Source organism: Carassius gibelio, chromosome A13 (assembly GCF_023724105.1).
Source record: "Carassius gibelio isolate Cgi1373 ecotype wild population from Czech Republic chromosome A13, carGib1.2-hapl.c, whole genome shotgun sequence".
Lineage (NCBI taxonomy): Eukaryota > Metazoa > Chordata > Actinopteri > Cypriniformes > Cyprinidae > Carassius > Carassius gibelio.
The window spans coordinates 1,172,134-1,183,703 of NC_068383.1; the positions used below are offsets into that span (position 1 = coordinate 1,172,134).

The window sequence follows — 11,570 nt, forward strand, 5'->3', positions numbered from 1 at the left end:
CTCGAGACAAGAGGAGACCGACTGACTGGCAGTTTAATATTTTAGTTTAAAGTCATAGTTAGATCAGTGGTTCTCAGACTTATTTTTTAACATAGCTTAAATCGACTACAAAAACATGATTCAGAGTTCAAAAACAGGTTTTCACACACAAACTGTTTAAGAGTCAAAATATCAATTACTATATTAATTTCAAATGTATACATATCTTACTATCTTACTGTCTGAATTGTTTAGATTTTTAGAAAGAATATTAGCTTCTTCTCGAGCCACCAGTTTAAATTTACAACTGCGTGTTTGCGTAAAAATATGGGTTGATTAATTCTGCATTGGTCAAAACAAAAACAGCAGACGGGTTGTTTCTTGAAAATGCGAATTCATTCTCTGTTCAATCATTCTCCAAGACCTCTTGAAATTACAAATTAAGATTTTTCTCATATCATTTAAGACTTTTTTTGGCCTTAAATTGTATACAACTAAATTTAAGAATTTAAAACTTCTTAAGGACCAACTAAAAACCTTTTTAATGCTGTTTTTGTCTTATTTTAAGTCATACTGAGGCATTCTAGTGGATGCAGGACAATTGTTTGACAATTGACAATTGATGAAACAATAAAATATAAAAAATAACAGTGGTGTCAGTCTGTAAACAGCTGTCCAAAAAATCGAACAAGAAATCAGTGGAAAATGAGTGTAGAGTCTGTAAGTAGTCCTATCATACACTTTATCTCAAGTCTTGATGATTTATTACCCTGATTTATGGCCTGATTTATGGCCGTACAGTCCGTGTAGATTGACAGGTAGTCAGAAGTGTGCATGGTCAGTTTGGATTGATTTATGACTATAAGGCCTGTCAGTCAAAGCAGTTGCCATGCCACTGGGTCCTGTGACCCTTGATTGACATGGCAGAGGTGTGTAAATCAAAAGATCAAAGAGATCTCAGATTTGACTTGTGTTGTGTTTATTACTGAATATATGATGGTTGTATCTGTAACCAGAGCAGTGGGGGGTTTCTTATGATGGTTGTATCTGTAACCAGAGCTGTGGGGGGTTTCTGTGAAGTTCCTTTCTGGCTAGTTGTTCACACCTAAAGACAGTGGGAGGTGTTTGGGTTCTTCCTGGGAAAAAAATGGCTGTGCAAAAGTGAGGGTTTTGACGTCTTGACAGGATCAATGTTTGTTTGATCTATATGGTGTTGATACCTAGGCACCGACAGGCCACATGCTCCCCGTCTACAAACACATTTGAAAAGGAGGACGATGTCTGGTGTCTTTCCAGGTGAGAATTTCAAAGAGTGAGAGAGACGATTATCTAAATCATCAACTAACCAAGCCGCTGAAGAGATAAATAATTGAATGTTATCTGGAATTAATAAAATCAAACAGGCATTCCTTAATGTTAAGAAAATACTATCCATAATATGTGGTGTTTAAAAGGAGTTGAAATCTCACGTTAATTTTAAAACCAACTCTAAACACACACACACACACACACACAAATTGGTTTTCCATGTTCTATGAGACATCCCGTAGACGTAATGCTTTTTTAGACTGTACAAATTGTATTTTGCATCACCATACACCAACCTTACACTTAAACCTACCCCTTACAGAAAATTTCTTTCATTTTAAGATTTTCAAAAACACTTCATTCTGTATGATTTATAAACTTGTTTCCTCACGGGGACAAAAACAATCCCCAAGGATTTTGGATATTGCCATCATTGTTCCCCATAACATGGGGTATACCTGAACCACACAAACACACACACACACACACACACACACACACACATACACAGTAAAACTGAGTAAACTAAATTTTATTTATGAGCAAATTCGTATTTGTTGTTTTTAAGTTGTGTTATGTACGTATTTTTTCATTTAATAATCTAACCTTTAGATAGTATGTGTACTGTAAATGAACAAATATACATTTGACTTAAACTCAGTAAAATAATTACACCTTCCATTTTAAACATGTTTAAAAGATTACACATTGTGTGTCACTAAAGCAAGGCACACTGTCTATTGTCTTAATTATTTTTTAAATAACCTGATGACCCGCATTGTTTCTTTAGATCATTTATGCACACAAGTGCTTTTTTCGCACGAGTAGAAAACTCTTTGGATGTGTTTGGCAAAAACATAATTTCTACATCTTAAATGTATGACTGAACTTTTCTCATTCGACAGAAATACTATTTTCTAATTATTTACCCGGCCTATAACACTCGGTGTAAATGTTCTTACCTAGAACAGAAAACATACACTTTGACTATTTGATTATTTTGTAGGCATCATGTAATGTTAAATGGTTTACTAAAAAAAATTTAGCACCAGCAGCAGATTATCAAAATGAAAGAAATGTACAAGCTAAGGATGTTTCAACTATCATCATTTCCTTTTGACTCTGATAAACTGGTAATGAATTTTCTATGCAAGTGACACAATATACAGTTCTCATACTATTTGTGTAGATAGATGTACTAAAACATTTATGACTATTTTTGCATGCCAGCAGATTATGTCGAGGGTGTTTCACATCTAAGAATCACAATGTTTTGTAAATGACATTTTTCTTACACCTCAAGATTTAGCCACATCAAGATTTTGGACGGCCGTTCACAATTTGTTTGTTGGACTGTACGTTTTTAGGTGATCTCTGTGTGGTGTCATCATAATAGGAATAAATGAAAATTAAGAAATTAAGTTACAGTTTTTCTCTTCGAGATATTTCTTTTAGTGCAACTTTGTGTCTGTCCAAAAAGTGTGATCACATGAAGCATCGACACAAAAATGAAGTCAGGCTGTTTTACACTTAAAACTATTACAACCAATACAAATGAAACGGTTCCACTGAAAGCTGCACACTCATTTAAGTTTGAGCATGTTAAAGTTTCCACACTCCTGTGTAGATAAATTTTATCCATAACCTTTTGCGTATTCACGTGACCAAATCACTAAGAAAGAGAGTATAGCAAGAAAATGTTTACAATGCATATAAAATTCAGAATACAATTGTTAAAAACAATTATGTTGATTTGTAAATGGTATTTTTATTAATCCACTAGATTAAGTCATCTTGTTCAGATAGCAGATGAAACCATTCACATATTGTTTGTTTGGCCGTTTTTGTTTTAAGACTCCTGTAAGTTCATGTTATGGGAAAGAGAGCAGGGTGAGCACATCCTATTCATTTAAGAAAAAGTATTAAACATTTGACCAAACTTTTTTATTATTTTGACAATACACAACAACATTAAAGAATGTTATCCGTTCCTATGGCCATCTTCTTTGACTCAAATGAAGCAACATCTCTGGTGTACGCAAGCATCTACAATGTGTGTATGTGCTAAACATCTGTTTCTCCACTTCAGACAGATTTGTTAGATGGGCTTTTGTTGTAATACAGACACATTTGAGAACTACGATGTTCTCACTTTTGTAATGGTTATAGAAAAATTCAAACATAACTTTTGCATACGGAGCAAAACTGACTAAAAAAAATCACTGAATTATGAAATGCAAAAGTGTGTACTGCATTTGGCAAAACAGGATTTTAGCTGTAATGAGCACATAAGACAAAAATTGTCAATGTGTGACTTGTAAATATATTCTATTTTATTTTATTTATTTATTTATTTTTGCCAGAGATAGTTGACTGATCTGTTTACATGTTGTTTTGCAGTTTTCTGATGAAGAGTTTTCTCTGACTGTGGTCAAACATACAATGCCTGTTCATAGGACTTTTTACAGCATAACTACAGCATAAAAATATCGCCCCTACATCTAGAGCTCTTGTTCATATAGCTGATGATGATGTTCACATTTTTATTTGTCGTACTCGTTAGTTTCAACATTTCTACTGGACATTAAAGAGTAGGCCTTTATGTCAGAAGCATTAGCATCTACTGTGTGCTAAGATTTTTCTGTTTTCTCCACTTTTGGTGGATTTGCTAGAGGGACTATGTGACCTTGTTGTAATGTGATTACGTTTAAGATCCATAAGATTGCACTAAACGCCCTTGAATAGGTTATAGACATACTCTTCTATACAGAAAATATGTTTCCACAACAGAAATATGTATCAGAATAACAAATACCTAATAGTGAAATCCTCTCTTCTAAATTATTGTGAAAACTTTTAATGTCGATCCGGTCCACCAGCCGTGTATCTTTTTCATTGTTTTTTAGATAAAGACTATTCTCAGAGTTTGGTAAACAGGCAAAAACATGAACAAAATAGAGTACAAGATGATTAAATGATTGTCAAGAGACTGTTTAAACTGAGATTGTGATGCACTTTAGAGCTTTTTCTGGTCTACCAGTGTCACAAAGACACAACATTTTCAATCAACTTGAAAATGAGTCCTGCCATTTTCTGTTCTGACTGTTACACTTAATACAAACCCATCTATTACACTTAAAGTTAGACATTAAAAGTCAAGGATGCCACAGGAACTATTTCCTTTCTCTGTTTCTCTAAACATCACACTGGTAAATAAACCAGAGATCACATGTAGAAAGAATTCATTGAAAGGGGCATGTTTTAGTCCATTTTAGCTGGTCTGCACCAACACATGTTTTAGATGTTTTAGGTATTCATCAGACTAACAGGTTTGATTCGGGAAACACACACGACTGGAACTGAGTGTTGTCATGACTGTCTTTATAATTGATCTACTTTTACTTTTAAAACAACACAGTGAGAAATTATGGTCTTCGACAGCATGGGCCCCTGAAATGTTGTATTATATCTTTGTTTTCACAAAATATCTAAACATTTATCTATCTTAAAATATTAGTTATTACGTGTTTACAAAGTTGTCGTGTCCGACGTTTACATTTTTAAGAACATCTGATATAGTTTATCATCTTTTAAATTTTATAACATGTTTCACCAAACCTTGATGCCTGAAAAACGGGTTTAGCATCAGTCCGCATTTCAGTTGTTAGCCAGAAAATGCAAGGGAGCCGATATTTCATTACCGAGATAATCTACATGATGTGAAACTAGCTCACAGTTACATTAGAGTTTTGGGGTTCTAGTTTATGTTGAATAGTGTTTGTTACTGCTCCAAATGTTTAACACCACATTACTCCATTGTGAAGATATGTACTGTACAAAAAGTTTTTCACTGTAGTAGTCCAACTCTGAAACCAGACCAAACAAAAATGAGCTTGAGCCTTAGTTGTGGCAGAATTAAAATGTTTTCTTTTTATCTTTCCATGATTTGTGCGTGTTGTTCTGAACCACAGTTTCATTTTAAACATCACAATCGTATTGTATTGTCCTGTATGATTGTAAAGAGTTTTGTGTGTGTCAGTCTCTGGATTTTTTTTTTTTTTTGCAAACAGAACTGCTGTAATGTTAGCGAGCTCTTTGTGTTGTCTGCTTTACTGTGTTTATATACGTCAGATTTCTTTAAATTTGCTCGATTAAATTAAGTATTTAACACAGTTTTGGGTAATGTGTGTATGAATATAGAGGATCTTTACAAATATGTTTTCTTGAAATATCCATCAAACACTCTGAACCAAGACTGCTTCTTTTAAATATAACATTAACACATTCATAATAATTATAGTTCTCGGCCGATTTGTACATTATTAAATTATATTAGTGGTCATCACAAACTTAAGGTGTAAACAAAACCACCATGCAACAGTGTACTTTAGATTTACTAGAAAGATAATTTTGATGCTTTGTTCGCAAGGAAAACATACATTGTTTAAGAGAAAATAATCTCACTGAATGTGCTAAAGCATCCAATGTTTTATGACTACTGAAGGTGTCACATCCTTGTTTGTTTCACACCTGTGGGGTCCTACCTACTTTCCAAGTGTGATACTTAAAAAAGCTTTAGGGGCATATAGTTAACCACAGAAGACTTTCTGCATGCTCCTGTTACAATGGCGGCCGCTGCTCCAAACAGTCCTGAAACATCTAGAAGAATGATGTGTGTAACACCGCCAAGAAGTTCTGCTGAAATGAGAGAGGAGCTGACTTTTGTACCAAGGAAAAAATCAAGGGAAGAGCATAAGAAAGGTTCTCATTGAAGATGAAGATATTGTGAAACAAGATTTCACCGTGTCTTATGATCGTGTGGGGAGATTTGTGTTTGACAAAGAGTTGCAGATTGTGAAGCTCTACGTTTTGGAATCTTATGAAGAATATACATCCGAATGCACCTACCTGCTTTTGACCGCCGTAGACTGGGCATACTTCTACAATCAAATTTGGAGAAACTTTAATATGGATGAAAACATCTGGTACATTTTCCAATGGGATGGTACAACGCCTGGTATGCGGTACTATGCAAGAAAGCCACCAGACTACATATCTATAGCATCCTGTCGGAACAAAACGCTTCATGACCAGAATTATCTCATGCAGATAAATAAACGTCGGGAGGACTTTGAAAAAAACTTTGATTCTGATGAGTCTGATCGTGACTGGCCTCTTCCTGAGGTCAACCCTTACGAATGCTGCAAAAAGAGACTATATTTTGAGCAATGTGACATACTCATGTTGAACAATTTTTTCAATGATAAACAAGCTGTTTCAGGCAATTTAAATTTATTTTAAAACCGAATGATCAGTCAGATAATAGTGTATTCGGTATAACAAACCTGAACAATGATGTTGTAATGTTTATTTTTCAGTGTTTACTCACCCTTCTATGTGTTCCATGCTCTATGTTTAATATATGGCTGTCGGATTAAGTTTTCCCAATACACAATACATTACCGTTACTTGAAACAAGTGTCTTAACAAAAATCCTAATAAACCTCGTAATCTATAATCCAAATATCTTCCAGTGAAAATGACAGAATTCTCTTTGGTGACATAAACTAGGCTTCGCCGGTCAAAACACATCCCTAATTAGGCCCCTTCACCCTCCTCCACTTTTAGAGTGCAACACCCCCATCTCAACAACCAACCAAGCAACATTTGAAATGTAGAAACAAGGCCACCCTTTTTTTATTTTATTTAAATGTACAGAAGATCCACCACTACTTCCTCGTGACTATGGCTAGTCTTCTTCCCCTGTGAGCGGCTGACCTCATAAACTCTGCAGTTATCGCAGGTTTTCCTAGATCTGCGAACAAGGGGTTTTACAGCACGGTCAGCGGAGCTACTGCAACATCTTGTTGATCAAAACATTATCTACATGGGCTGACAGAATCAGCTTCAACAATCAAATTTGTCTGAAACTGATGCACTCTCTAATTTTTCAAATAATAAGGCTTCGACGGATCTGAACCATAAACCAGAAATTGAAACTGAAATTGCACAAGGCCTGGATCGTCGTGGATTAATACAGTCAGTCCAGATTCTGGGAAATGGTGACAGCATTCTACAGTATATTGATTAGGGTACAAAGTCTATCTCTTGAATTAAATTCTGAAAAGGATGTCTGACGCTGGGCAAAAGCAGATGGATTACAACTGGAGTTCTGGCGCCACTACGGATGATCAGCTGAAGTGCGACTGCACCCCGGGGGAAGCGTGTCATGTAACAGACTACATAGACACTATGTTTAAACAGCGTTACCGAGAACAAATGATCAAACTGATGCATGCGGTCATAGAGAATCCAAATCATGATTGTACCGGGGATACCAAGTGTGTAAAAAATCTTAAGAATGAAATGAATGTTGTAAGAAGCCTGAAAAATAACCCATGGCCTGATTTGACTAGTATGTTTATTACCAGTAAAGAATCAGTCTGTGTAACGACTAGAAAAATTCTGGATGTGTTGTCTGAATGTGACGATGAGATGGACATTAACGAGGTTCTCTGTCTGTGTACATGTGTAACAGATTTATGTACATTGTTGGTTTCAAAAAATTATGGTTCCATGACATGTGAGATTGTTCAAACTTACGTCAACTACATAATAGAACAAAACATGCTGGCCTGTAGAGATTTTCTTTTCTGGCTAGACCACCTGTAATGTCATTATTACTGTTTGTTAGTAATGCCAATTTGACCATTTTCTTCACTATTTCAATGTATGAATGTATATTCAAAAATGTATTGTTGAAATAAAATGTTGAATCACATTTTAATCTTTTGTGGTTTATGAAACAATGGATCATGAAAAATGTGTTAATGTTATATTTAAAAGAAGCAGTCTTGGTTCAGAGTGTTTGATGGATATTTCAAGAAAACATATTTGTAAAGATCCTCTATATTCATACACACATTACCCAAAACTGTGTTAAATACTTAATTTAATCGAGCAAATTTAAAGAAATCTGACGTATATAAACACAGTAAAGCAGACAACACAAAGAGCTCGCTAACATTACAGCAGTTCTGTTTGCAAAAAAAAAAAAAAAAAAAAAATCCAGAGACTGACACACACAAAACTCTTTACAATCATACAGGACAATACAATACGATTGTGATGTTTAAAATGAAACTGTGGTTCAGAACAACACGCACAAATCATGGAAAGATAAAAAGAAAACATTTTAATTCTGCCACAACTAAGGCTCAAGCTCATTTTTGTTTGGTCTGGTTTCAGAGTTGGACTACTACAGTGAAAAACCTTTTGTACAGTACATATCTTCACAATGGAGTAATGTGGTGTTAAACATTTGGAGCAGTAACAAACACTATTCAACATAAACTAGAACCCCAAAACTCTAATGTAACTGTGAGCTAGTTTCACATCATGTAGATTATCTCGGTAATGAAATATCGGCTCCCTTGCATTTTCTGGCTAACAACTGAAATGCGGACTGATGCTAAACCCGTTTTTCAGGCATCAAGGTTTGGTGAAACATGTTATAAAATTTAAAAGATGATAAACTATATCAGATGTTCTTAAAAATGTAAACGTCGGACACGACAACTTTGTAAACACGTAATAACTAATATTTTAAGATAGATAAATGTTTAGATATTTTGTGAAAACAAAGATATAATACAACATTTCAGGGGCCCATGCTGTCGAAGACCATAATTTCTCACTGTGTTGTTTTAAAAGTAAAAGTAGATCAATTATAAAGACAGTCATGACAACACTCAGTTCCAGTCGTGTGTGTTTCCCGAATCAAACCTGTTAGTCTGATGAATACCTAAAACATCTAAAACATGTGTTGGTGCAGACCAGCTAAAATGGACTAAAACATGCCCCTTTCAATGAATTCTTTCTACATGTGATCTCTGGTTTATTTACCAGTGTGATGTTTAGAGAAACAGAGAAAGGAAATAGTTCCTGTGGCATCCTTGACTTTTAATGTCTAACTTTAAGTGTAATAGATGGGTTTGTATTAAGTGTAACAGTCAGAACAGAAAATGGCAGGACTCATTTTCAAGTTGATTGAAAATGTTGTGTCTTTGTGACACTGGTAGACCAGAAAAAGCTCTAAAGTGCATCACAATCTCAGTTTAAACAGTCTCTTGACAATCATTTAATCATCTTGTACTCTATTTTGTTCATGTTTTTGCCTGTTTACCAAACTCTGAGAATAGTCTTTATCTAAAAAACAATGAAAAAGATACACGGCTGGTGGACCGGATCGACATTAAAAGTTTTCACAATAATTTAGAAGAGAGGATTTCACTATTAGGTATTTGTTATTCTGATACATATTTCTGTTGTGGAAACATATTTTCTGTATAGAAGAGTATGTCTATAACCTATTCAAGGGCGTTTAGTGCAATCTTATGGATCTTAAACGTAATCACATTACAACAAGGTCACATAGTCCCTCTAGCAAATCCACCAAAAGTGGAGAAAACAGAAAAATCTTAGCACACAGTAGATGCTAATGCTTCTGACATAAAGGCCTACTCTTTAATGTCCAGTAGAAATGTTGAAACTAACGAGTACGACAAATAAAAATGTGAACATCATCATCAGCTATATGAACAAGAGCTCTAGATGTAGGGGCGATATTTTTATGCTGTAGTTATGCTGTAAAAAGTCCTATGAACAGGCATTGTATGTTTGACCACAGTCAGAGAAAACTCTTCATCAGAAAACTGCAAAACAACATGTAAACAGATCAGTCAACTATCTCTGGCAAAAATAAATAAATAAATAAAATAAAATAGAATATATTTACAAGTCACACATTGACAATTTTTGTCTTATGTGCTCATTACAGCTAAAATCCTGTTTTGCCAAATGCAGTACACACTTTTGCATTTCATAATTCAGTGATTTTTTTTAGTCAGTTTTGCTCCGTATGCAAAAGTTATGTTTGAATTTTTCTATAACCATTACAAAAGTGAGAACATCGTAGTTCTCAAATGTGTCTGTATTACAACAAAAGCCCATCTAACAAATCTGTCTGAAGTGGAGAAACAGATGTTTAGCACATACACACATTGTAGATGCTTGCGTACACCAGAGATGTTGCTTCATTTGAGTCAAAGAAGATGGCCATAGGAACGGATAACATTCTTTAATGTTGTTGTGTATTGTCAAAATAATAAAAAAGTTTGGTCAAATGTTTAATACTTTTTCTTAAATGAATAGGATGTGCTCACCCTGCTCTCTTTCCCATAACATGAACTTACAGGAGTCTTAAAACAAAAACGGCCAAACAAACAATATGTGAATGGTTTCATCTGCTATCTGAACAAGATGACTTAATCTAGTGGATTAATAAAAATACCATTTACAAATCAACATAATTGTTTTTAACAATTGTATTCTGAATTTTATATGCATTGTAAACATTTTCTTGCTATACTCTCTTTCTTAGTGATTTGGTCACGTGAATACGCAAAAGGTTATGGATAAAATTTATCTACACAGGAGTGTGGAAACTTTAACATGCTCAAACTTAAATGAGTGTGCAGCTTTCAGTGGAACCGTTTCATTTGTATTGGTTGTAATAGTTTTAAGTGTAAAACAGCCTGACTTCATTTTTGTGTCGATGCTTCATGTGATCACACTTTTTGGACAGACACAAAGTTGCACTAAAAGAAATATCTCGAAGAGAAAAACAGTAACTTAATTTCTTAATTTTCATTTATTCCTATTATGATGACACCACACAGAGATCACCTAAAAACGTACAGTCCAACAAACAAATTGTGAACGGCCGTCCAAAATCTTGATGTGGCTAAATCTTGAGGTGTAAGAAAAATGTCATTTACAAAACATTGTGATTCTTAGATGTGAAACACCCTCGACATAATCTGCTGGCATGCAAAAATAGTCATAAATGTTTTAGTACATCTATCTACACAAATAGTATGAGAACTGTATATTGTGTCACTTGCATAGAAAATTCATTACCAGTTTATCAGAGTCAAAAGGAAATGATGATAGTTGAAACATCCTTAGCTTGTACATTTCTTTCATTTTGATAATCTGCTGCTGGTGCTAAATTTTTTTTAGTAAACCATTTAACATTACATGATGCCTACAAAATAATCAAATAGTCAAAGTGTATGTTTTCTGTTCTAGGTAAGAACATTTACACCGAGTGTTATAGGCCGGGTAAATAATTAGAAAATAGTATTTCTGTCGAATGAGAAAAGTTCAGTCATACATTTAAGATGTAGAAATTATGTTTTTGCCAAACACATCCAAAGAGT

The 11,570-nt window shown here is 34.4% G+C and overlaps 1 protein-coding gene across 1 annotated transcript in view; it reads right to left on the reverse strand.

Annotated features, from left to right (window-relative positions):
* Positions 1-11,570, reverse strand: part of LOC128025828 (serine/threonine-protein kinase 32C-like) — a 60,914-nt gene that overhangs the window by 6,650 nt on the left and 42,694 nt on the right. The window lies entirely within an intron of this gene.